This window comes from Sus scrofa, chromosome 2 (genome assembly GCF_054392235.1).
Source record: "Sus scrofa isolate SSC_HxYL_T2T_F1_AM1 chromosome 2, Sscrofa_HxYL_maternal_Yorkshire_Landrace_v2.0, whole genome shotgun sequence".
In the NCBI taxonomy this organism is placed as follows: domain Eukaryota; kingdom Metazoa; phylum Chordata; class Mammalia; order Artiodactyla; family Suidae; genus Sus; species Sus scrofa.
In genome coordinates, this window is record NC_139384.1 from 134,968,112 (window position 1) to 134,994,239 (window position 26,128).

General features: G+C 35.3%; 2 protein-coding genes and 1 long non-coding RNA gene across 13 annotated transcripts in view; 2 read left to right on the top strand and 1 right to left on the bottom strand.

Annotated features, from left to right (window-relative positions):
- The window catches only part of LOC110259454 (uncharacterized), a 64,289-nt gene extending 58,386 nt beyond the window's left edge, over window positions 1–5,903 (bottom strand). For all 4 annotated transcript variants that reach the window (XR_014838656.1, XR_014838657.1, XR_014838655.1 and 1 more), the window contains exon 1: window positions 5,814–5,903. This is a non-coding gene — a long non-coding RNA (uncharacterized LOC110259454). The remainder of the gene's footprint in view (window positions 1–5,813) is intronic.
- The window catches only part of PRR16 (proline rich 16), a 264,562-nt gene extending 242,310 nt beyond the window's left edge, over window positions 1–22,252 (top strand). For both annotated transcript variants that reach the window (XR_014838639.1, XR_014838641.1), the window contains exon 3: window positions 20,977–22,252. The gene's annotated coding sequence lies outside the window, so the exon portion shown is untranslated. The remainder of the gene's footprint in view (window positions 1–20,976) is intronic.
- A 1,133-nt stretch (window positions 22,253–23,385) lies between these two features.
- Window positions 23,386–26,128, top strand: part of LOC100524732 (protein FAM170A) — a 689,565-nt gene continuing 686,822 nt past the window's right edge. For 4 of the 7 annotated variants that reach the window (XM_085014386.1, XM_085014393.1, XM_085014385.1 and 1 more), the window contains exon 1: window positions 23,863–24,152. The gene's annotated coding sequence lies outside the window, so the exon portion shown is untranslated. Of the gene's footprint in view, window positions 23,534–23,862; window positions 24,153–26,128 lie in introns of those variants that run through there. The other 3 variants (XM_085014400.1, XM_085014401.1, XM_085014404.1) reach the window with 1 other exon arrangement.

Below are 26,128 nucleotides of genomic sequence, written 5' to 3' on the forward strand. Positions count from 1 at the left end.
AACATTTTACAAGTACATAGTATATACTTTATTAGGATATTTAAAATATCGAGCAATTTCGACCTCACTCTAACTTTTTAAAAAAGTTATTTTAGTATTTCCCAGAGTGTGTAACACTTATATAAGAAGGTTATATGCAAAAACTCTTTTGTCATAAAATAATTTGGGGACATGCAAAGAAAACCCAATTGATTTTGTCTAAAGAATTGTTATCAAAATATCAATGCTATTTTTTAAAATCTTATAATTTTTTTACTGCAGTATAGTTGATTTACAATATTGTGTTAGTTTCAGGTATACAGCAAAGTGATTCATATATATGTATATATTTATAAATGTATATTATATTCTTTTTTAAATTGTTTCCCATCATAGTTTATTACAAGATATTGAATATAGTTTCTTGTACTATACAGTCAATCCTTATTGTTTGTCTATTTTGTATATTGTAGTATGCATCTATTAGTTCTCTCCTCCCACTTTATTCCTCGCCCCATCACTTTTGTGGTTATCTGTTTTCCATGTCTATGACTAGGTTTCTGTTTTGTAAATAAGTTCATTGGTACTATTTTTTAGGTTCCACATATAAATTATATCACATGATATTGTTCTGTCTGGCTTACTTCACTTGTATTAATCTCTAGTTGCATCCATGTTGCTGCAAGTAACATGATTTCATTTTTTTTTTGTCTTTTGTCTTTTTAAGGCCACACTTGCAGCACGTGGAGGTTCCCAGGCTAGGGGTTGGAGGTTCCCAGGCTAGGGGTCGAATCGGAGCTGTAGCTGCCGGCTTGCACCAGAGCCACAGCAATGCAAGATTCGAGATGTGTCTGCAACCTACACCACAGCTTATGGCAATGCCAGATCCTTAACCCACGGAGCAAGGCCAGGGATTGAACCCACAACCTTGTGGTTCCTAGTTGGATTCGTTTCCACTGCACCATGATGGGAACTCCCATCATTTCATTTTTTTATGGCTGAGTAGTATTCCATTGTATATATGTACCACATCTTCTTTATTCATTCCTCTTTTGATAGACACTTAGGTTGCTTCTATGTCTTAGCTACTATAAATAGTGCTACAATGAACACTGTGATGCATGTATCTTCTCAAATTAGAGTTTTCTTCTTTTCCAGATATATGCCAAGGAGTGGGATTGCTAGATCATATGTTAAGTCAATTCTTAATTGTTTAATGAACCTATATACTATTTTCCATAAGGGCTGTACTGATTTATATTTCCCCAAACAGTGCAGGAGGGCTCCCTTTTCTCCAGACTTTGATCAGCATTTATTATTTGTAGACATTTTGATAACAGCATTTCTGACTTGTGTAAGGTAATATCTCCTTGTGGTTTTGATTTGCATTTCCCTGTTAATTAGTGATGTTGAGCATCTTTTCATGTGCCTGTTGGTCATCTCCACTTATGGTTTGGAGAAATGTCCACTCAGTTCTTCTCATTTTTTGAGTTTTTTTTTTTTGATACCGAGTCATATGAGCTGTTCATATATGTTGCATATTAAACCCTTATCTGTCCTATTATTTGCAAATGTTTTCTCATTAAGTACATCATTCTTTCTTTTTGTCAACATTTTCCTTTGCCATGCAGGAGATTTTTGTGCAATTTTGCTCTTATTTCCTTTGCTTTAGGATGTGGATCCACAAAAAAAAAAAAAAAAAAAAAAAAAAAAAAAAAAAAAAGTAGTGTTGCAATTTATGTCAAATAATGTTCTACCTGTTTTCCTCTGGGAGTTTTATAGTATCTTGTCTTACATGTAGGCTTTTAATCCATTTTGAGTTTATTTTTGGATTATTACTTTTTGTATTAAGGGGTTACATACTCTAATTTTTAAACAATGACTATGAACATAGCTTTACCTTAAAATATTACACAGCCATTAAATAATGTTACAAAGATTTTTGAAAACATTTTACAAAAATATTTTACATTAGAAACTGGTTCAACTAAGAAAAAAATAAAAAACCATAATAAAATATGCCCAAAGCATAGTATCAGATGCCTCTAAGTACTAGAAAGAATGATATTTTATTCCCTTCCTTATACTGTTAGTATTTTCTAAGAATTTTCAGTACTCATGCATTCTTTCAAAATTAAAGAATATGTCACATTTAAAAAGAAGCATAAGAACATTTTGTATTTACCACATCTTCTCTCTGAGATTTGGCAAAGGATAAATCTTTTTAGATTTAAACAAGATGGAAAAACATACTGGTTTGCCCTCTGCCCCTTCTGCTCAGTTCTGGTCCATCTCAGTTGCTGACCTGAAGCTCCAGTTCTACTGCCCTCACATAAGTTCACCCAAAATGTGATAGTCTCTTACCTTTTGAAGAATTGTGAGCACTGTTTCATTTTTCTCCTCTTATTTAACTGATCAAATCTCCCAAGATCAGCTTTCTTCTCCTCTACAAAGTAAGTTCCTGTCTCTTCCGCTCTTCACCCATACCCATGAACCCCCCTAAAATCTGACTTATCTCCCTTTCCCATGTGATCACATCACAAATGTAAGTTCCCTAAGAGCAAAAGCTTATGTCTTTTTTATTTACTACTGTATCTGGAATATATGCAATAGTGCCTAACACTGTAGTATGCAGAATCCAATGCTGATTGAATGTCATTGTGGTCATTAGGAATAGTCACGTGAAACACACTATTAAGACAGTGCCTATGTATTTCAGGTAGTATTTCAAATGGTGAATTAATTCTGTGTGAATTACACTTGATGACTGAGAATTGATTGGTCTTATTAACAAACTCAGTATTTCCTGGCATTACTTGTATTGTTTTTTGTTTTGCCATAACTTAATAAGCTACAAACTTTTTATTCTCTTTTCACAAACTAATCAGAAGACATTGTGGCATTTGTGCAATGAACCCAGAAGGATTGGATGGAATGAGTGGGTGAAGGTTGTTTAGCTGCTGCATAATGAGTGCTTCGTCACAAAGTGCATGTTGCAGTTAGCACTAGACACCATGGTTTTCTACAAATCACAAATCCTAGAGTGTATTAAACTCACATCAGACTATCCTAATTATAACTTTAAATGCCTGTAAAAATTTCCAGGTTCCCTAAATATTTGCTTTAATTATGTAACTATGACATCATCCCATGCTACCCTTGGAAATTATATGCAGTCCTCTCATGAAGGTTTTACTGTGCCCCAAGCTCATATGGATTTTGATATTTAAACCACTTAGCAATTTTGTGAGAATGACTGAGTCTTTATATTCCACTCATCACAGCTTTTCTGGCTAAGTTAGGGTCTCCAATAACTGCAATCATGCCATTTTATACAAGATATGGGCATAGTAAATGTCTCCCCCTGAAACAGAGAAAGGTGATCAGCTTCGTTCAGAGTGGACTTTCAACCGTATTAGTTAAGGTTAGATTCCTATGTGGAAAAACACAGTTCACAGCTCACAACGACTTCAAAAATATAAAATAGAAATTTATTTCTTATGTATGAATCTTGAGGCAGATTGCAGTTGACATAGCACCTCTATCTACAAAGCCCTAAGGACTGAGCTTCATTCAGGCATTCCTCTTAGCCATCTCTGAAATAGCAGGTTCATACTCATTGTGTAATTTAGCAGTCAGAACTCCAGCCATTGAATCTACATTCCTGCAACCTGTTGGAAGAAAGGGAAAAAAATTTCCACCGAGAGTATGGGACAACTCTTTTAAAAAATTTTCCAGAAGCTGCCACTCAATACTTTCACTTCTATTCTTTTCCAACTTTGTCACATGGTCACACATACCTCCAAGATAGTATTTATTCTGCATGAACAACTCCTTAGCTAAAAATTAGATTTCTATTTTTAAGGGTGAAAAAGGCTAATTCTCTCAGACTACCTGAAACATGTTAGCTAACAGCTGGGGGGAGTGATCTCCAGAATAAAATGGAGAATGTTATCAGGAAACAAGGCAATGAATACAGAGAATAAACACAGATGTCTAGTAAACTGAAATATATGAATAAGAAGAAATATGAATGATAATAAAAGAAGAGACAAAATCCGTGGTGTTAACAGAGAAAGATTGGGGACAAAGGAATGGCAAAGAACGTTAAAACAGGATTTGTATTAAATTTTCAGTATCTGTATATATGGGTATGGGCAGTTTTTTTTCTTATCTAATAACAGTATATTACATAAGCTGCCCATAAGTTACAAATTTCCCATTACAGAACTAAATAGAGTTAACATTTTCCATAAGAGAATAGACTTGCTCATGTTGCAGATGGTATGATATTTAGGTACTAACAAGCTTTTACAGTGTTTCACTTATTGCTGTGTTGATATAGTTCCTGTTGCTATTAAAATATCAGTTTCTTCATTACTTAAGTTTGATTTCTTCAAGGGAAAGTTGATTTTATAAAAAGTAAGAAGAAACTGATAGATAAAAGGCAGTTGCCATGATATAATAACTTTATTGGGTAATTTTCAGCCATCTATGAAGAGTAGATAATTTTCTCTCTTACAATAAGAGTAAAGATGTAGGAGAAAAGATTGAGTTGTCCTCCCCAAAATAGGGGATCTAAACACTGACCTTAGCTGCTTACTTACCACAAAGGATATGTTTCTAAATATATATTTTGTTTTTTAAAAATAATACCTATATGATTAAATGTGTACAACTCTGAATCAAGAGCTCCTAAGCTGAATTTGATACAATGCAAGCATGTCTATGAATCTTAAAATCATAAGAAAATATGATGTAGGTGTACATGTACATGTTTTAAGTGTTAAATCCGTGCTGTTTGTCTAATTGTCTAAGGGATTTATGACCTCGCAAAGCCAGCTACTGAATTTGTTTAGAATGCCAAAGAATTCTAGTGTGTTTATCAGCCATTATCTTCCCTCCATTGAGCCGAGCTGCTCTTCCAAGCTGTTTCACAGCATATTCTCTAACTTTTGTGTATTAGGGCATGGCATTCACATAAATGAAGCTCAAAGATTCCCAATGGAATCATCTTTAATTAGTAGAAATAATATTGACATGTAAATTTCCTTTTGGAGAGCTTATGATTTAAGAAAACAAACTTCCCACATTAACCAACATTTCTACAGTTTACACTTGAATACGTTAATTATTCCTTGTGTTACATGTTGCTTTGGTGTTTGGAATCATAGTTTATTCTTTATAGTTAACAATACATTTCCCTAAAATCTGCTCCTTGTCTCCTGTCTCAGGAAATGACATTTATTATCCATCTAGTCACCACACCAGAAACCATTGTGAAAATTATCTTCACTTTCAACTCCAATTATTTTGGAGTTCTGTCTATTCTACATCCTTTATTTTGTCTGAGGCCCTTCCCTTTTCTCAATCCCTCATGCTATTTTTTTCAGTTCAGTATCTTATTCTCTTTCAATTGAAATATTGCCTCAATGGACTGCTAACTGCTGTCCATGATTTTAGGTGCACTCTATTCCATTCATTCTTCATACATATTTAGAGCCATCTTTCTAAAGTGAAAATCTGACCAGGTAACATTCCAGTTAAAAACAATGAAAGTCTCCCTGTTTCTTATAGGCTAACACCTCCCTTTCTGGCCTTACCTCCTGCAACTGCTGCTTTCTCTGGAGGTTAGGTTCTAATTACACTGACTTCACATCCACCCCTGGTTATATGCTTTTCTGGCTCTGTCCCTGCATTGCTTGATTCATTTTCCCTCTCCTGTTGAAATCCTATTCATCCTTCATAAGGAAGCTGGCTTCAAAGTCTTTTCCAATTCCCTAAGGCAGAGGTCATTTTCTCTAATTTCTGCTAAAAAGTAATTTCTTACTTACCTTAATATACTATTTGCCTGTGTTTTTCAAGTGCCTTGAGCAGCTCATCCACCCACATACATTTCTGATAAATGTTTCTGTAATGGGATTGACAACACTATGTGGATTTAAGACTTTGCTCAGTATTGAACCATCATAGACAAACATTGCCTTGTTGCCAGGCTAACTAATAGAGAGATGATGTATTCAATGTGGGGGAGTGGGGATGAAATTAAAAAGTTCACTATCAGCTCTAAAAATTGTAACTTGCATTTTAGCTTTCTAATTATGAGTAGAGAACAATGCTCTTTCATAGAACAAGTGTTACACTATTTTTTTTAACCACAATTCTTATCACTCTTAATGAAAGTATATATACTAGATAGATGCATTACAGATAATGGCAGAAGGATGAGAGTTCATAAATTTTAAATTGAAGGAATGAACAAAGTAATACCATTCAACTTTTTGTTTAAGATATTAAATGATCCTGAGTCCAGGGATGCTGCTAAATAGTCTACACTGTATAGCAGGGACCTCTGCCCTTCAAGAAAATAAACAGTTATCTCTACTAGAATCTTAGTATTATTAATAATGTAAAACATTTCCCTGTATTTTAATAGAGATGAACCTAGAGGCTTTTGAAATGTACTAGGCTCTTTTTATTTACACTAAATGACCATAAGCTTCTAGGTTTGTACGGTACATACCATGATACCTTTAAAAAAAATAGTGGAGTATAGATGACTTACGAAGTTGTGTTAATTTCAGGCATACCGCAAAGTCAGTCAATTATATCTATTTCTTTACAGATTCTTTTCCTATATAGGTTATTTTTTATATGCTAAATCAATTATATCTATTCCTTTACAGATTCTTTTCCCATATAGGTTATTTTTTTATATGCTAAATTTCCTATATGCTATTTATTTAATCTTTAGCATAATTCCTTTTTTTTTTTTTTTTTTTTTTTGCCTTTTCTAGGGCCGCTCCCACAGCATATGGAGGTTCCCAGGCTAGGGGTCCAATCAGAGCTGTACCCACCAGCCTACGCCAGAGCCACAGCAATGTGGGATCCGAGCCACATCTGCAACCTACACCACAGCTCATGGTTCCTAGTTGGATTTGGTATCCACTGCACCACAACAGAAACTCCTCTTTAGCACAATTCCTATATGCTAAATTTCCCTATGGCATAAGTAGGTCCTTGTTACTCATCTATTTTATATATAGTATTGTGTATATATCAACCCCAACCCCTACTTTATCCCCCCCACCACATTACCCCTTTGGTAGACATAACTTGGTTTCAAAGTCTTTGAGTCCATTTCTGTTTTATAAGTAATGATGCCTCTTTAAGGTTATGCCCTCCTTTTTATCCAGAAGCACACTAGCTTTGGGGACTCTGCTAAACTGAGAAGTCCATTGATAATGCAGAATTGAAAATGTAGAAATCATGTATGTGTTTTTTTTTTTTTATATTTTTCATGATGTAAAAAGACAAATATGAAAGCTGGGTGTTTTAGACCTCACCTGCACAAAAAGCGCCTTGAGAACAAAACTTTGAAACGGTTTTTGATTTAGTCATTATTGAAGAAATTTTTGAATTCTTAATATAATCAAGTAGGGGTACTTTGATAGCATGGTTTACTCCTTTTGGAGTTAAAGTGGTGTATCATTGAATTGCATTTAAGAAGTATCATGGGGAGTTCCCGTCGTGGCGCAGTGATTAACGAATCCGACTAGGAACCATGAGGTTGCGGGTTCGATCCCTGCCCTTGCTCAGTGGGTTAACGATCCGGTGTTGCTGTGAGCTGTGGTGTAGGTTGCAGACGCGGCTCGGATCCCGCGTTGCTGTGGCTCTGGAGTAGGCCTGTGGCTACAGCTCCGATTTAACCCCTAGCCTGGGAACCTCCATATGCTGCGGGAGCGGCCCAAGAAATAGCAACAACAACAACAAAAAAGACAAAAAGACAAAAAAAAAAAAAAAAAAAAAAAAAAAAAAAGAAGAAGTATCATGGCAGATATAGTTAGGGTATCTGGGTCCTCTCTCTGATTAATTCCACGTTTAATGGCAATAGACACTGCTCATTACTTAGATACCTGTTTAATTTGCAAAGAGCATCTGGTTTCTATTGGTGATATCAGTGTGTACTTATGAATACTCTAATTTTCTACTTCACAATGGTGATGATATTGAAGTAAAGGTAATAAGAAATTGTCCCTTTCTCAGGTTAGTAAAGTCAGAGGTATTCTAGACACCTGCCAATTAAACTCATAACATTATCTTACTCTTCTGAAGTTAAACATAGCAATCTGAAGAAACTTTGTACATGTTGCACTTTACAAAAAATTTCCACAACAATTGTTTTATTGCAGTTGATGCAAGACATTGTTCCCATCTTAGAGCTTAGAGTATTCAGTCCTATGTGGCTAAAAAGCAAAGCGTTTAGGAAGACAAAAAATAACATTTAAATAGAATATCTATCTTTTAGCTTTGCTTCCAATTCCTTTTGAGAACAATATTTTAAAAAGGAAATGAAGACTAGAGATGGTCTCTGGGCATAGACAACTGGATGTTTTTCCAAGTCCAGTACTTTCAGAGACCTTAGTAACTCTTGAGAGGAGTTCTAATTGTGGCTTAGTGGGTAAAGAACCCAAAACAATATCCATGAAGATGCGGGTTCAACACCTGGCCTCCCTCAGTGGGTTAAGGATCCAGAATTGCCCCAAGCTTGAGGCGTAGATTGCAGATGCTACTCAGATCTTGTATTGCTGTGGCTGTGGCATTGGGCAGCAGCTGCAGCACCAATTCGACGCCTAGTCTGGGAACTTCCATGTGCCCAGGTGCGGCCCTAAAAAGAAAAAAAAAAAATCAAGAAAATATAACTTTTTGGACTATAAAATTGCTTTATGCAGCATATTTGTAATGGCTGACCTCCCTGTCCTCAACTTCTAGCCCTACCTGTTCTTGGGATGGGAAAACTAGTTAACCGATTATATTACGCTAATAAAAATGCAACCCATAAGGTCCTCTTGCTGTTTCACAGACGGCATCAAGACAGAAGAAGAAAAAAATGTCATTTCATAAAAATGAGAGCAGCATTATATTGTTTGTCTGTAGAATTTTAATTGTTGAAAAATATCAGCAGACATTAGAGGGGAAAGTATTGGTATCACTTGTTTTTTGTAATAAATTAAAAACCTAAAAGGAATGGGGTTTGACAGAAATGTTTAAGCAAGGAGGAGGGAGCATTGTTAGCATTTTAATTTTGTTTTGATTGAAAATGCTCTTGTTCTACCATGCAAAAAAGAATGCTTTTCATCCAACAGGCCTCATTTCCAGTGGAACTCAGTAGAATGTGCACATGCTAACATTAGACGCAGCAGGCTTTAATGCAGTTACAGCAAGGAGTTTTGCCAAAAGGAGGAATAACTATCCCAGCCATTCATTTCATAGTGCTCTCCAATCTGGCTGCAACTGTTTCTCAAAGCAGCATGTCAGTGCATAAAAAATGGAAATTAAAAGGAGGGAGCAGGAAAAAAGGGTTTTAGGAAGAAGAGGTTTTAAAAACATGTCTGGCTTTAGAGAAAACAATTCACAGTCATTAGCATGAGTAATATTCCTGTTTGGACGAGGCTAATGAAAACATTATGAGAGCAGAGATTTTTCAGAAACAACATAAAATAAACACAAAAACAAGACTGTCCTCTGAATGCCATTCGTGAAGATCAAGGGGAGCCAGGGTAGGTAAACCTATAAAAGTAAATTCGGTTTTATATACAGCCAAAGCCCCCACTTCTCAGATTATGAAGTAAATATCTTCATTAAAGTGTACTTTCCTATGTTCACAGGAAAAGACAAGTGTCCTGCTGACTATTCTTTTAGCATTTATTTACTCTTCTGTGTTTTTCACCATGCAGTTTATTGTCCTACACTAATTACATATTAGAAAGCACTTATAACTTTTTGGTTGCAAAAGCGGCCAGTGCTGATTTTGTTAATAACAACAGAAGGAAAATGGCAAAGCAATTATTTTGCCTCTAGTTTTATTTCCTAATGAATCCACTACCATTGCTTCCTTCAGCTGTTGGAGCTAGGACACAGATTATGGCTGTTCTCCTGTGGTATTATCTACCAAAACATGTATTTGTTTAAATATTCTCTTTGTCAAAATGAAATAGGTCAACACAACAAAATCATTTTTACTTATAATCTCATTTATTTTCTTCATCACACCTGGAATATACATATTAATGTCTACTCCATTTTTTTTTTTTAACACTTGAGGAAACCGAGTCTCAGAAATCTTTCTTGTCTTTGAAACTGTTGTGGAATGGAAATTAATTTTGGGCCCCAGACTCCAACATAAATCATACTAGGGGCTGTGCTTAGAATTTGCAAGAATTGGCTAATTGATCAACCCATATAAAGAGTACAGTATTAGACAATAGTCATGAAACACTATAGGATTCTAGATAATTTAGACAAATGAATGAATGAAATAAGCAAGCATATATTACACATATCCTGTGGAAGGAATATTTTGTAAGTGATTAGATATGTACTTAAGCATAAGTTAGTGGTAGTCTTGACTAATGTAATGATAAATTTGTGCCCATAAGGAGCAGTACAAAAAGAGTTTTAGAAAGTATTCTTCAAGATAATAATTGCAGATTGGATTCTAAAGGGATGAAACAGACTTACTTTTTTTCACATTGTTTACTCTTTTTCTTTGGAAGACTTTAATTATGACATTTAATCATATCATTTATATAGAAATAATAAAATTTTTTCAAAATGTTGACCAACTCTCCCAAAATAGTATGAACTGGGCTTCTAAAATAAGCTTTTGAATAGTTTTTATTATATATATATATAAAATTATAAATATATATTAATATCTTACAACAGTATCACATCATAGTAACTTCACTATCAGAAATAATATCCTTCATAAAACATAATTTCTGGACTGATTCAACCCCTAGGCTGGGAACTTCCATATGCCATACATGCGGCCCTAAAAAGCAAACAAAACAAAACCAAAAAACCAAAAAACCCATAATTTCCACCATTGTTAAAAATTATCATCAAACTGATTGCAACTGAATTGAATTAATTTTCAAAATAATTGAAAAATAATACTTTTTCAAACTGGTATGATTCTACATGGACACATATGTATGTAAAAAAAAGAAAGATGGAGTTCCCGTCGTGGCGCAGTGGTTAACGAATCCGACTAGGAACCATGAGGTTGCGGGTTCGGTCCCTGCCCTTGCTCAGTGGGTTAACGATCCAGCGTTGCCGTGAGCTGTGGTGTAGGTTGCAGACGCGGCTCGGATCCCGAGTTGCTGTGGCTCTGGCGTAGGCCGGTGGCTACAACTCTGATTCAACCCCTAGCCTGGGAATCTCCATATGCCATGGGAGCGGCCCAAGAAATAGCTAAAAAGACAAAAAAAAAAAAAAAAAAAAAAAAGAAAGATAACAATTTAAAAAAATAATAAAGAACTTTTTGCTGTGTGAATGCTAATGTTCCATGGACAAGAGAACTTCTTTATTTTTATTTATATCTATTGATGATTTTCTTAGAGAGTTTTTCTCAATTCATTTCTTTAGTGCTTATATACCATACATGGATTTTACAAACTATGTCGTTATTTCAGAAGATAAATTTTGCCTGGCTAATTTACACATTATTTAAACATTCTGTTTTTCTGTGTGAAGATGTCGCCATCTTAACTAGTGGACACTAGTAATTATAAAAATGAATAAAAATATTTATTTTTCATATAAATGTTTTAGGCATTCCTTAAACTGATTTTGTGTTAATCCTTATAGTTCATATGCATTGTTCTTATGTAATTACCTTTGAATGAAAAACCAAACAAAATAAGGGAATAGTATTAGGCAAAGGGGGACTTGTGGTTGGGGCTGTTTTGAATTTCACTGTTGAGGCTTGGAATAGGACAGATGAAATTGTCTATTTGGGATAGAATTGCAGGGTCATCTTCATGTGCATGACCATCACAGTTGCATAGGGCCCTGCCCTCACGAGACCCCCATCATGCCTACATCCCCCCCAAACAATGCGTTTAATGCTTGTTAGTCACTGTCTTGATATTTTTGAGTTTGTCTTGTGTAAGTGAAGTCTGATAGGATAATGGAGAATGTGCTGGGGACTTGACGTTTTCCCTCAGGTATGGTTCCATATTCACCTCTCACCTGGATGAGCTCCTGGCCACTTACTTCCCTTCCCATACCAAAGATGACTGTTGCCTTCTGGCTCCCTAGAGGCAAACCCCAAAACTCTGACAGCCCTGTGATGTGCTCTGACTTGCAGGGAAGATCTCCAAGGTGTGTGGGGGTTTGTATTCAACCTGTGGTCTGTATTCAACCCTTACCAAGGAATCATGGCATTAAATAGCAACTACAAAGATATAAAGACTGGGTAAAAAAGGACAGAATTTGTTTTTTTTTTATCTTTTTTTTTTTTGCTATTGCTTGGGCCGCTCCCGCGGCATATGGAGGTTCCCAGGCTAGGGGTTGAATCAGAGCTGTAGCCACCAGCCTATGCCAGAACCACAGCAGCTCGGGATCCGAGCCGCGTCTGCAACCTACACCACAGCTCATAGCAATGCCGGATCGTTAACCCACTGAGCAAGGACAGGGACCGAACCTACAACCTCATGGTTCCTAGTTGGATTCCTTAACCACTGCGCCACGATGGGAACTCCGGGTTTTTTTTTAAACTGCTTTTTGAATGTGGGCCATGCATTTTATTTTTAACTGGACTGTGTAAATTTTGGAGCTAGACTCGATAATTTAGAACTAGAGTTATTGAATGTCACGTCTGACACACTATCTCAGATGAGAAGAGCAATGCTTAGGTGCATGATACTGTAGGGTATCAGGTACTTATTTTAGAAAATGATCATAAGGCCTTAAAGACTTAAATATCCTCTCTCTAAACTGTTGCCTTGTCCGGCACATGTGTACTCACTAAATATCCTCAATACCTCAAGCATTACCTACAAGTTTGTTCAATGTGTCTTCCTTACAGATATACGGATTTCTTAGGCAGCACTTGTGCTGCTGCTGGGCTCAGGAAAACGGGGCAGCTTTGAGAGAGTAATACCTACATTCTAGAAAATGTCATAGATAGTTCATACAAAGAAATTAGTTTTGCCCAGGTAGAACATGATGCTAGAATTAGCAATATCGTTTTCCTCATATCAAAATAATCATTTTCAAGGTAATTTTCTCAATATTCATAGTTTGTGAAGCATGAAATAAAATGTGTTTTCAAACTAGCTTGACGTTTAATGGAACTAAAAGATTACAGTGAAGTGCATCCATAACTATCTTTTTCTAATTAAATCATATGTACTGCATTCTATGTGTATCTGTATATAACTAATGCAATTAAACCTAGAACTTGGACTTTATTAACAGGAAGAATACAAAACATGGGTGAAAGGAATTAGCATACAGTGAAAGGAATTAGCATACAGTGTTTTAAAAAATGTACCTGTGTCTTTTTGTCTGTCAAGAATGCTTCTCTTACTTTCTCTTTCAAACTGGTTAACACATTGCCTCCTTAGCTTTTAAGAACCATATTATCCCAGATTTTTTATCATTAAAAGGTCCTTGAAACTTTTTTTTGCACATCTTGAAAAAATTATGCCCAACTTCTTCCACTATGCTATTTTGTTCATTTTGGTTAATTCTTTCCAAAAGAGGATTTTAAAGTCTTATTTAAAATTCTTCCTCTCATCATATTGCCTTGCAGTGGGCATTTCATGACCAAGACAAGGAATTATCAGTGACATCTTTTAGAGGGGACCTGGGTGTTAGTTACATCTTCGTGCTCTACAACAAATTGCAGGGGTTGCGTAGTCCTCCCTTCTACTTCCTTCTGACCATGCTTAGTCTTCTATGCATAATAGAATATTGAAGCCAGTTGCATTTTAATACATTCATAAATGAAAACTAATCTAACACCCATTCCTACTAATTTTAGGCTCAATGAGATAATTAATTTCACATGATTGTAATTGGCCACATTTGGCAATGGTTTTATTATTTGCAATAATCAAGTCAGTAAGGAAGAATCAGGGAATCAGGTGCTTTTTTTTTTTAATTTCATATATATATATGTATATATATATATTTTACCTTTATTGGAGTATAGTTGACTTACAATGTTGTATTAGTTTTAGGAGTACAGCAAAGTGAATCAACCATACATATAAATACATCCATTATTTTTTGAGAAAAAATAAGTTATTGCAAACTATCGAGTAGATTTGCCTGTGCTATTCAGTGGGTTCTGTATTTATTTATTTATTTATTTATTGTCTTTTTGCTATTTCTTGGGCTGCTCCAGCGGCATATGGAGGTTCCCAGGCTAGGGGTCCAATCGGAGCTGTAGCCACCAGCCTATGCCAGAGCCACAGCAACTCGGGATCCGAGCTGCGTCTGCAACCTACACCACAGCTCACGGCAACGCCGGATCGTTAACCCACTGAGCAAGGGCAGGTACCGAACCTGCAACCTCATGGTTCCTAGTCGGATTCGTTAACCACTGCGCCACGACGGGAACTCCAGTGTTCTTGTTAATCATTTATTTTACATGTAGCCTATATATACTATTCCCACTCTCCAATTCTTCACTCCCCACAACAGTTTCACCTATGGTAACCATAAGATTGGTTTTGAAATCTGTGAGTTTTTTTTCTGCTTTATAAATTTTTTTGTATCATTCTTATTAGATTCCACATGTTAGTGGTACTATGTGGTATTGGTCTTTCTCTGTCTGACTTCACTCAGTATGATAATCTCTTTGTCCCTCCATGTTGCTGCAAATGATATTATTTCATTCTTTTATGACTGAGTAGTATGCATGTATGTTCCACATCTTTATTCATTCCTCTATTGATGGACATTTAGGCTGCGTCCGTGTCTTGGCTATTATAAATGGTGCTGCAACTGACATTGAAGTGCAAGCATTTTTTGAGTTATGGTTTTCTCTGGATATATACCCAAGAGTGGGATTGCTGGTTTACATGCTAATTCTATATTTAGTTTTCCAAGGTACCACCGTACTATTTTCCATAGTGTTTGCACCAATTTACATTTCCACCAACAATATAGCAGGGTTCCCTTTTCTCCATATCCTCTCCAGCATTTATTGTTTGTAGACTTTTTGATGATAGCCATTCTGACTGGTGTGAGGTGATACCTCACTGTAGTTTTGACTTGCATTTGTGTAATAATTAGCAATGTTGAGCATCTTTTCACGTGCGTGTTCTGTTTTTTTTTTTTTGTTTTTTGTTTTTTGTTTTTTTTTTTTTGCCGTCTGTCTCTCTTTGGAGAAATGTCTTCAGATGATTCTTTAATATGACACTTCCCACAGGTATATAGGACTAAGGTCTTTCTTCAACCCTGGAAAGTGACAGCTCAGGTATAAATTTGAGAGCATGAATAGGTGAGAGACTTATTCTAATACTTTCCATGTCCCAAGTAGGAATCAGTATATTTTATAACTCTCTGTAAGCAAAGAACATCGCCAGTTACAAGAATACATCTCACTCATAAAATCCCACAAGGTGATAATAGTCATTCAAAGCCCCCCAAGTCCAGATGCAGTTTACAAATCTGGGGTTATTTTTATCGTAAGAATTGCTGCCTACTAATACAGCTGCCATTCTACCAGTATTAGGTTTCCATGGAAACAGACCATTAACTCAAGGTCATTTTTATTTTCATAGAGAAGGAGAAAATATTTTGCTGTCCTTTTATTCACATTAGGAAACACAAATATTTGGGAATTTGGATTACCAAACAGGTCTTATTATCTTATAATGCAATAAAATTCAAAATGACAGCTATAATTCAAATAAAAAAACTGAGAAAAGAATAACTAAATGATTTCAAAGAAAATGGATAAGAAAAACTAATAAACATAAAAAACAAATTAGCCACCATTATGATGTAAAAATAATTTATTTTGAAAAAGTGTCAAAAAATATTTTGCCATGTGCCTAAATTTGTTAGGGCTGCTGTAACAAAAACATCACAGATTGGATATCCTAAACAACAGACATTTAATTCTTATAGCTAGAGGCAGAAAGTCCAAGATCAAGGCACCTACAGATTCAGTGTCTAGTGAAAGTCCATTTCCTGTGTCCTTCTTGTATTCTTTATTTTTTTTAAAGTTTTATTGAAGTACAGTTGATTTACAATGCTATGATAATTTCTTTTTTGTAGACTTTCTATCATATTTTATTGTGCAAGGGCTTCAGTTTTTTAATAATGATTTTTATTCTTTTCCATTATAGCTGGTTTACAGTGTTCTCTCAATTTTCTACTGTACTGCATTGTGACTCAGTTACACATACATGTATACATTCTTTTTTCTAACATTATCATGCTCCATCATAAATGACCAGACATAGTTCCAAGTGCTACACAGCAGGATCTCATTGCTAATCCATTCCCAAGGCAATAGTCTTCACCTATTAACCCCAAGCTCCCAATCCATCCCACTCCCTCCCAGTTCCCCTTGGCAACTACAAGTCTATTCTCAAAGTCCATGAGTTTCTTTTCTGTGGAAATGTTCCTTTTTGCCATATGTTAGATTCCAGATATAAAAGTGTTATCATATGGTATTTGTCTTTTTCTTTCTGACTGACTTCACTCAGGATGAGTCTCTAGTTCTATCCATGTTGGTACAAATGGCATTATTTTATTCTTTTTTATAGCTGAGTAGTATTCCATTATATATTTTATTTATATATATCTCACATCTTCCTAATCCAATCATTTGTCAATGGACATTTGAATTGTTTCCATGTCTTGGCTATTGTGAATAGTGCTGCAGTGAACATGCGGGTGCATGTGTCTTTTTTAAGGAAAGTTTTGTCCAGATATATATCCAAGAGTGGGGTTGCTGGCTCATATGGTAGTTCTATGTGTAGATTTCTAATGTACCTCCACACTGTTTTCCATAGTGGGTGTACCAATTTACATTCCCACCAACCGTGCAAGAGGGTTCCCTTTTCTCCACACCCTCTCCAGCATTTGTTATTTGTGGACTTATTAAGGATGGCAGTTCTGACTGGTGTGAGGTGGTATCTCATGATAATTCTAATTTGCATTTAACTACCACAAGATAATTTCTACTATACAATTAAGTGATTCAGTTATACATATATGGAAGAATGGATGAGAATCTCTGGCTTTTCCTTTATAAGAATATTAACTCTGCTCATGAGAGTTCTGCCTTCAAAACTACTCACCTCCAAAAGGCTATGTGTCCAAATGCCATCACATTGGGAATTAGATTTTAATATACAAGTTTTGGAGTGTCACCAAGATTGTCTATAGCACTATTGAAGACTAGGAAGAAAAGAAAATAGAGAGAGGAAACAAATGAGGAACTTTAGGAACTTGAGAGAGGAGAGCACTTATGGAACTTCTATGTTTCAGTGCGGATAAAATAGTTAATTTTGTAGAAAAAGATAAATGACCAAAAGCTCCAAGAAATCTTTAAACAGCCAATTACAAGAGAAGAAAATGAAAAGTAGGAAAAACCTCCCGCTTAAATAAGGCATCAAAATGCAATGGTTTTATGAGCCATTTCTTATCACTGACACTGTTCAACATTTTATTAGAGATACTAAAAAATGAAATAAGACAGAAACAAAAACCACATAAGTTCTAAATTTTGAAAAATAAGGATGAAATTACCAATATTTATAGACAATATGATTATTTATCTAGGTAATCCAAGGAAATTGACAAAAACCTATTAGAACCATAAGAAAAAGTAGTAAATTAGCTATGTATAATACTATTTAAAAATTCAATATCTTCCTCTATATCAGTAATAAGTATAAATATAATTTTAAAATGTTCTATCCAAATAGCAATGAAAGCTATACATTATCTAGGAATAAACCTAATAAGAAATATTAAAGTGTCTATGAAAGAACTAATAAAGCACTGAGCAACCTAAGGTGAAGGTCAAAATAATTGTGATGATCCACTGTTTCTGATATGAATGCTTAATACTGTACATTTGTTAATTCTGCCCCACTTAGTTTATAAATTCAATGCTGTCTCATAGAATTTGTAAATTTTACAATCCCCCCCCCCAAAAAGCTTCAATCTGAAATGTATACTGGAAAGGAAATAAATGACCACTGTCCAGAGATACATTATGTATGTATGTGAATTGTTGCATGATAATAATAGCATATCAAAATCTAACACAATATAGACAGTTCAGCAAATATAGTTAAAATAATTGTCAATCCATTTGGAAATTGTAGATTCATAAGTAATACTACAATAAATTTAGGTAGACTCGACTAGGATTGGCAAACTTTTTCTGTAAAGAGTCAGGTAGTAAATATGTCAGTCCGTGTGGGCTCTGCTACTTGTTACAAATCAAGTTTATAATCATCTCTGTAGTGATAGTGTTAAATGAATGGTGTGGGGAGCGGCAGATTTGGCTTACTGGTGGAAGTGCTGACCTTGACTTCATCTTATCAGAGCCAAGAAATTGGTTAGACTATGTACTTCATGGCTTCATATAACAAGTGATGTGTGTTTTGATACAATAGAAATATAACTTTTTATCATTCCATTTTTCATGTTTGACATAATATCTGGCTTGTAGTTGGAATACCATGCATTTTTATTTAACTAAATTAAATGAAAACTTCTTGCTGTTAATAGTTTAATGGAAGGAACTATGACAGATTTTCTTTGAATTGACTTTGATATCTTCATAGTCACTATTTCTTAAAATACAGCAGACTCATGAAACATTGTCTCATAGTTAAAACTTTTAAATTATATATACTTATATATAATATTATTTGTGTACTTATTTCCTATATAAAATATATTTTGTAACAATATATAATTTGTATATCCACATTTATGTATTTATACTTAACAAATATAGATTCCAAAGAAGAGAATCACAAAAATTACACCAACTTTTAAAGAAATAGAATTATAATACACTTCTGTTTGGACAAACTTTTTGTAACATATTTAGCTTTACCTTAGCCTTATTTGTTGTCTTTGACATTTTAAAATCATGTTGCCCTTACTGTGTAGAAATGCTCTCAGACACTTTAGATGCTACTTACATAATTTAATTTGACATTTAATGGCTCAAAATATAAAAATTATCTAGTATCATTCATATTCTGCTTATCACATTTGAGTCTGGAAAATTTTACAAAAATGAAAAAAGTGACCCTAAAAGCTTAAAAACTTTGACTTCTTCCATCCGAAATGTGACAGAAAAAATTAATTAGTTTTAAGTAAAGCCTTTTTGAACAGAATGGAACAATTAACTCACTGATCTGAAGAATGGGTCAGAAAGCATTTCCAAGAGCACTTCAACTCATTATTAGTTACATAAAATCATGGTGTTTGTGATTTATATTTCATTATATTAATGCTGAGTAATTTTATTTAACTTGTAAAATTGCGATGATGTATTACGTTTCTGTATTTGAAGCAGGCATACAAAAAATGTGGTAGTTTAAAGTATTTTTAGTTTAATTTAAAAAAATTTTTATTGAGCTCTACTTGATATATAATGTTTCAAGTGTGCAGCAGTGATTCAGTTTTATATATATATATATATATACACATTCACACACATATTATTTTTCATATTCATTTTCATTATATGTTATTATGAGATATTGAATACAGTTCCCTTATAATATATAGTAGGTCTTTGTTGTTTATTTGGTTTATATGTATATGTTAATCCCACATTCCCAATTTCCATTTGTGTTGCTGCAAATGCAATTATTTCATTCTTTTTTATGGCTGAGTAAAGGTCTACTCAGTGTGTGTTCATGAGCATGTGTGTGTATATATATGCATGTGTGTATACAAAATTACATATATATGTACATGTATATATTATATATATCTCTCACATATTTTTATCCATTCGTATGTTGAGGGACATTTAGATTGCTTTCATGTCTTGGCTCTTGTAAATAGTGCCACTATGAATATTGGGGTGCATGTATCTTTTTAAATTAGAGCTTTCTTCTTTTCCAAATAGAGGCCCAGGAACACTGGGATTGCTGGTTCATATGGTAACACTATTTTTAGTTTTTCTGTTTGTTTGTTTTCATTTTTGTATTTAGGGCCACACCCGGGGCATGTGGAGGTTCCCAGGCTAGGGGTCTAATTGGAGTTGTAGATGCTGGCCTGTGCCACAGCCACAGCAAGGCAGGATCGGAGCCATGTCTGCAACCTACAGCATAGCTCACGGCAGTGCCAGATCCTTGACCCCTTAATCCCCTGAGTGAGGCCAGGGATCAAACCCACAACTTATGGCTAGGTTCATTTACTATTATTTTCAGAAAACTTACTAATTACAAATGTGGATATAAGTAATTTTGAGGTACTAATTGGAAAGTATCACAGATATGCATGAAGTAAAAGACTCATTCCTTGGCAGGTCTGCTTCATCAAGGAAAAGGGTATCTTTTTGGCAATTTGGTAATATATTGAGACTATATAAATGGCAATGAAAGATTGCATTAAGCAAAATGTTTTGAAAAGAATTTTTGTTTTTAAAATGTTTACTTTAATAAATATAATTTCTTGGTTAACTTTTTTTTTCTTTTTTTTCCTGGAAGTTCCTGGCCCAGGGATCGACCCTGTGCCACTGTAGCAAACAGAGCTGCTAACAGAGCTGCTACAGTGATAACACCACATGCCTAACCTGCTGCGCCACAAGAGAACTCCAGTTAACTCTTTTTTGTGGGTGATATATATTTAAAAGGTTTAAAGTTTATAAAATATCTTGAAAACTTGGTATATTTGCAAGTGAACGGCTTTATCTGAAGTTTTAAAAACTATTTGAGATGAGATCTTTCCACTGAAATATAAACATGCTACTATTAAATTTTGATGAATAAGTTATCAAATATTGTGTTCATATATATAATTTCAATGGAATATATGCTTAAAATATGTTTATACATTTAAAGTAAAATCTTTGGTAATTTGAAGAATTTTAAATTATGAGTACTATAAATGATTTTTTCATTTTTAATAATTTTATGTATTTGTTAAACTACACTTGCTATTTAAACTGATCTTTTGCCTTTTGGTTTTTTCTGACAGCTCCTTCAAGTTGGAAGGAATACCTTTATTTGGAGGCATGTCAGTTCATTTTTCTCACTTCAGATTCATCATTATGACTTCTTGAGGCCAGATCTAATTTTGAAGTAACAAGGAACCCGTCTATCTTGGAGCAGCAAACCCTTCAACTCTGGAGCACAAATGACCACTGATAGGGTCCACATAAAACCATCTGCCTCCAGACTAACAGCCAGGAGCAGAGCCATGGGGGCAAAAAAGCCACAGCCTTAAATCTCTTCACTCAGAAATTATGAAGAAGATTAAAAAAAAAAGAAAAAAAAAGAAAAAAAAAGATGAAAAGGACTAAACAAGCCTACAAAAAACCAAAAAAAGAAAAGCCAAACAAAACCCATTTTATTTTACCATAGGAATTATTCCCAAATAGATACCCAAGAAAATTTATATTCAGTAATTAAGCTAGTAAATTATAAACTGACTTATCATTTGGGATGGTGAAAGTGTAGAAATAGAGGTTGTTATAGCCAGAACTACACAGCATTTGAAAATATGTAGACAGCAGCAAAAACAAACAGAAAACTGAACAAATGGGAACACTGCAGCAACGAATAGTACGAGGACAGAATGTTGCTGTTTGCAGAGAGAGAGGATGTTTGCCACCTTGTGTGCACCCTCAAAGCCATAATGGAATAAGAGTATTGTTGTCAATTGCTTGAAAAGTTTCTGCATTCAATTCTTTACCCCATATTGGCTGGGGGGTGGGGGAGGTCAGTTCTTACTGATTACTTCTCAATGCACTTGTAACTGTTTGCACTGTCACTTCCATTCAGGGTATGATGTGTACTGATATTTGCACAGATGGTCCCATGAGTTTTGAGACCACAACAGTTAGTTTCTTGCAGGAGCCCCAAAAGAAAACATTTAAGAATTCTCCAGACATTGATTTCTCTTTCTTCTTGAAAAAAATCAGTTATCTAATAAAAAAATGATGTCACAGATTAAAGAACAGGTAGAGAATAATAATGAAAAAGCATCAGTGTGGTCAAATGAATGAAAACGGGATCTAATTTTTTTTAGTGAAAATCATTTTATATCATTAACAGCCAAGAAGTCAAATACAGTGAACTGTACACTAAACATCTGTGTTGAACATCTGTTTGTTCTCTTAATTGAAAAAATCATTTGTAATTTGTATTTGACATATAAGAGTTTTTTATAGCCATTTATCTATGCTTCATGGGAAAATGTACCAAACAGCATTTTCAGTTTATTTTTCTAAATAAATGTGTTGTTTGTATTATTTGTAGTTTTTTATTCAATTTGGTTTTCATTACCTGGAACAGAAATTTTCTTTAGTCACTGGCAAATTTTTATCATGCTAATTCAGAGCTAATGGAAGACTGCAATTTCAAATATTTTTGTGCTTTCTATTCCCTCAATGCTGAAGAAGAAAAGATATATTTCTCACCAAAACTTTCTTGTCAAGGGTTATTTTAATATTCTATCTATGCTGTAACTGGAGTTTGTTTTAATATACTGGGGACATTGCTGGAAAACAAAATTTAGGTATTTTTATCAGTAAGGATTTCCTCTAAGTTGTCTTCCCGGAAATCTGATCTACAAGAAGATAAAAATTAGATTTTTTTTCTTAGGCCATTAATCATACCCAGTGAGTCCCTAGCCCCACCCAGAAGTCTGTCAAGAACTTCCATCAGTGCATATAAAAATAGCTAAGCAGTCATGCTGGACCAAAAACAGAACTCTCAGTCAATAAGAGTTTATTGAGTGCCCACAAAATTTTCATCCTTCCTTGAGGCTCAGCAGCTGGGGCCTATACTGTGACCACTGCTACTACCAATAGGTACTGTGCCCAACAACTTCTTTTTTTTTTTTTTTAAGTATAATTGACACAACATGTTAATTTCAGGTGCACAATATAATGATTTGATCTTAATTACCACAATAAGTCCAGTTAAAATCTGTCAGCACACATAGTTACACTTTTTTTCTCGTGATGAGAACTTTCAAGGTCTTATCTCCTAGGTACTTTCAAAACTGCAATAGCGCATTATTAATTATAGCTATAGTTATATATGTGATGCTCTGGAGTGTGGCCAGGGGAGAACAGCAACAACATGCCAACCCTTTGAGGTCTTTGGAAAAGATTACACTCAACCTATGGATTAGTGTTTTAATTAGAAGTCTGACCCTTAGGTTGCAGCTATGATAACAAGTTAACAGGTTCTTTTTATTGAAAGACTGGCCTTCTGGGTCTATTGCCTCTTGCTGTGCCCTGGGGGTGATAGACCTTTAAGAACTCATTTTACTTTGGTTAAAGGGACTCACAAGCATAAGCACCATAGGCCACCAGATCCCCTGGCAGCCAACCCATAAAAATTGAGTCATCAGATAAAGATATGAGATCCTTTCTGAGACATACCGGCAAGCTGGAGCAAGGAAGAAGGAGAGAGAAACTCTGCAGGTATCAGCCTCCCATCCCCACCCACCTCTGGGCCTTTCCTAAGCACCTAGTTGTGTGCCAGACGGGAAGCCTACCCTTCAAGCCAAAGCTCCAGGACAGGTAAGTGGGCCTCTTTCTCAGAAAGACTGGGATTGTGTTTCAGTCTGGTCTCTGTGCAGTGTCCTGGGAATGGTAGTCTTCCAAGAACTCTCTGATTGTTACAGTTTCACCAGACCTAGGACCACAAATCCACCAGCTTTCAGTGCCAGGCAATTAAGTAACATCCCATAAGTAGCAACACCAAAAACCAGGGGCACAAGACATATGCAAAACCTCCTCTCAGAGAGATACTGGTGTCCTGCAGGGAGGCAGAGGGAGAGTCTGCTGATGGTGTCCACCAGGTTAAAAAAAGAAAAAAGAATTTGGAGGAAAAAAAAAAAAAAGATGTTGTCAGTCAGGTAAAGGAAAGCAGGAGGCAGAGCACATAAAGTGGCTTCTGCTGGCTGGGGGCGGGGGAGAAATACTCAGCATTTAAAGAGAACAAAGATGGTGTCTGCTGGCTTGCTGGAGGCAGAGGGAGAGCTGAAGATGGTATCCATGAGCCACCAGGCTCCTGAATGTTAGCTGAATTAGATCCCTGTCCCTCCGGCTGATGATTTAAGATTAGTCAACGAATCTCAATCACTTAAAAGTCTGGGAGCTTCTGGATCAACTTCCTCTGTGTTGGGTCCTATGGAAGGTGAGTTAGTACAAAAGAGTCCTTTAAAAGCACTTCTCAGTTTGTTCACGTCTTGTTGGTGTCCTTGTAGATGTTGGTTTTTGAAGCTAGATGTTTTGGGGTGTTGTTTCTCAGGTGCAAGTCTTAAAACTTGTGGTGCCCAATATGGGGTTCAAACTCTTTGCTCTTTAGGGAGAAGCTCATGGTTGAGTTTCCTCCAGACTGTGGGTCTGTGCACAGAGGGTGCTGTGATGAGATTGTGACCTAGCCTTTAGCACAAACTTCACTGTTGGTTTTGCAAATGAGCTATTCAGTTTTTAGGTTTTCTTCAGAGGACATTGTCCACTATGTTGGTACAGATTCAGCATGTTTGTGGAAGGAGAGTTCAGGATCTTCCTATGTCACCCTTTTGAACTGGAGCCCCAAACAACCACAAACATATAATGCTCAACAATGAAAAGAATAGGTCTTGGGGTTTATACTCAGACTATGATCTGAAACCACATTCCCATTATATTGTCCTTCACACTCAAATTGATTTACTCTCTGCAGTCTCTCTTGGTAGTACTTAGAGTATCCTGTAACATAATGAAGAAAATTAGTTTGTCACGCATGGTTTGAACTCCTGAAAATTAAGACATTGTACAAGAAAATAATCCAGGTAGGAATCAAATTACCAGATCCTGTGGGATGTTGGGCATTGAAGTATGGACAGCTGGATTCATTCAAATTCTTTTAAAACTTGTGCTGATTGCTTCAAGCTGTGAATTATTTAGGATTATAAATAGGAAAGTCAATGGCTTCCCAAATATCGAACAATGAAATCATCAAGAATAAATGATAAAAATTACAGTTCTTGATTTTATGAGTATTCTTAATGATAAGCAGTGCCATATCTGCTGTATTCTCTGGAGTGCCTCAAAAAGATTTTGCAAAGGTGTGACATTATCAGGCCTGCTATTCAGCAGGATAATTCTGGTGGTAAATTGTAAAGAGAATTGAAGTGAGATGAGGGAAGGTGAGGCACAGACCAGAAAAAGGTCTGAAATTTTCCTTGGATTTTGTTATTTATTCTCTTCCCCTTTAATTACATTTACTAAGTTATTTGTTCATCACTAGATCTTCTTTCATCCTCTTCAAATTTTAAATTGACAGTTTTCTATCTTCATAATTCAGTTTTACTTTTTATAAAATCTGTGAAACGATTTTCAGTTCCCATTGAAAAGTATTACTTTTACATATTTTTAGAATTGAGAATGCCGATGTAGGTAATCCCTACTTCCTGACCTTTGCTTTCAGAGTACAGGTGTGTTACGTTTACATGCAACTAACTCCTTGCTGGCTCCAAGTCATGTAATGATTGTTGCCGAATAGACCGAGAGCCTCGGGCAAAAAAAACAACAGCAACAACAACAACAAAACTTTTATTGCTTTGCCAGGCAAAGGAGACTACAGCAGGCTAACACACTAAAAAGTGTGCCCTCCTTAGGGGAAGAATTGTGGGCACTTGTGTATCTAAAAGGAGAAAAACAGGGTTTCAGATAAGAATCGAGGTTGGAACAAACATACATTCTTATTTTGCGGGGAGACTCTAGTTATTGAAGCTGGTGTCAAGAGATCTTGGCGTGATCCCAGTGGTGGTCTTTTGGCTTATCGCATCTTGATTTTTCCTAGCATAACAATTCTTCAAGAAGGGCATATTGATCAGAGATTAGAACAAAGTGGGAAGTTTCCTGAAAACCATCATTGATCAGAGATTAGAACAAGCTAGAAAAGTTCCTGAAAAACATCAGAGGCTTATAATCTTTAACTCACAGGCAATTGTGCTCAGGGTGCCTAATCTTTAGCTCACAGGCAATTTTGTTTAAAGTGAAAACATGGGAGGGAGCAGCGCTAGGAAAGGGCTCTAAGCTATTCAATTTTAAACCGTTCATGTTTTAGCTATTTATTTCTAAAAGAAGTATAAGGAATGTCATTTTTTTATTAGGTATATAAGA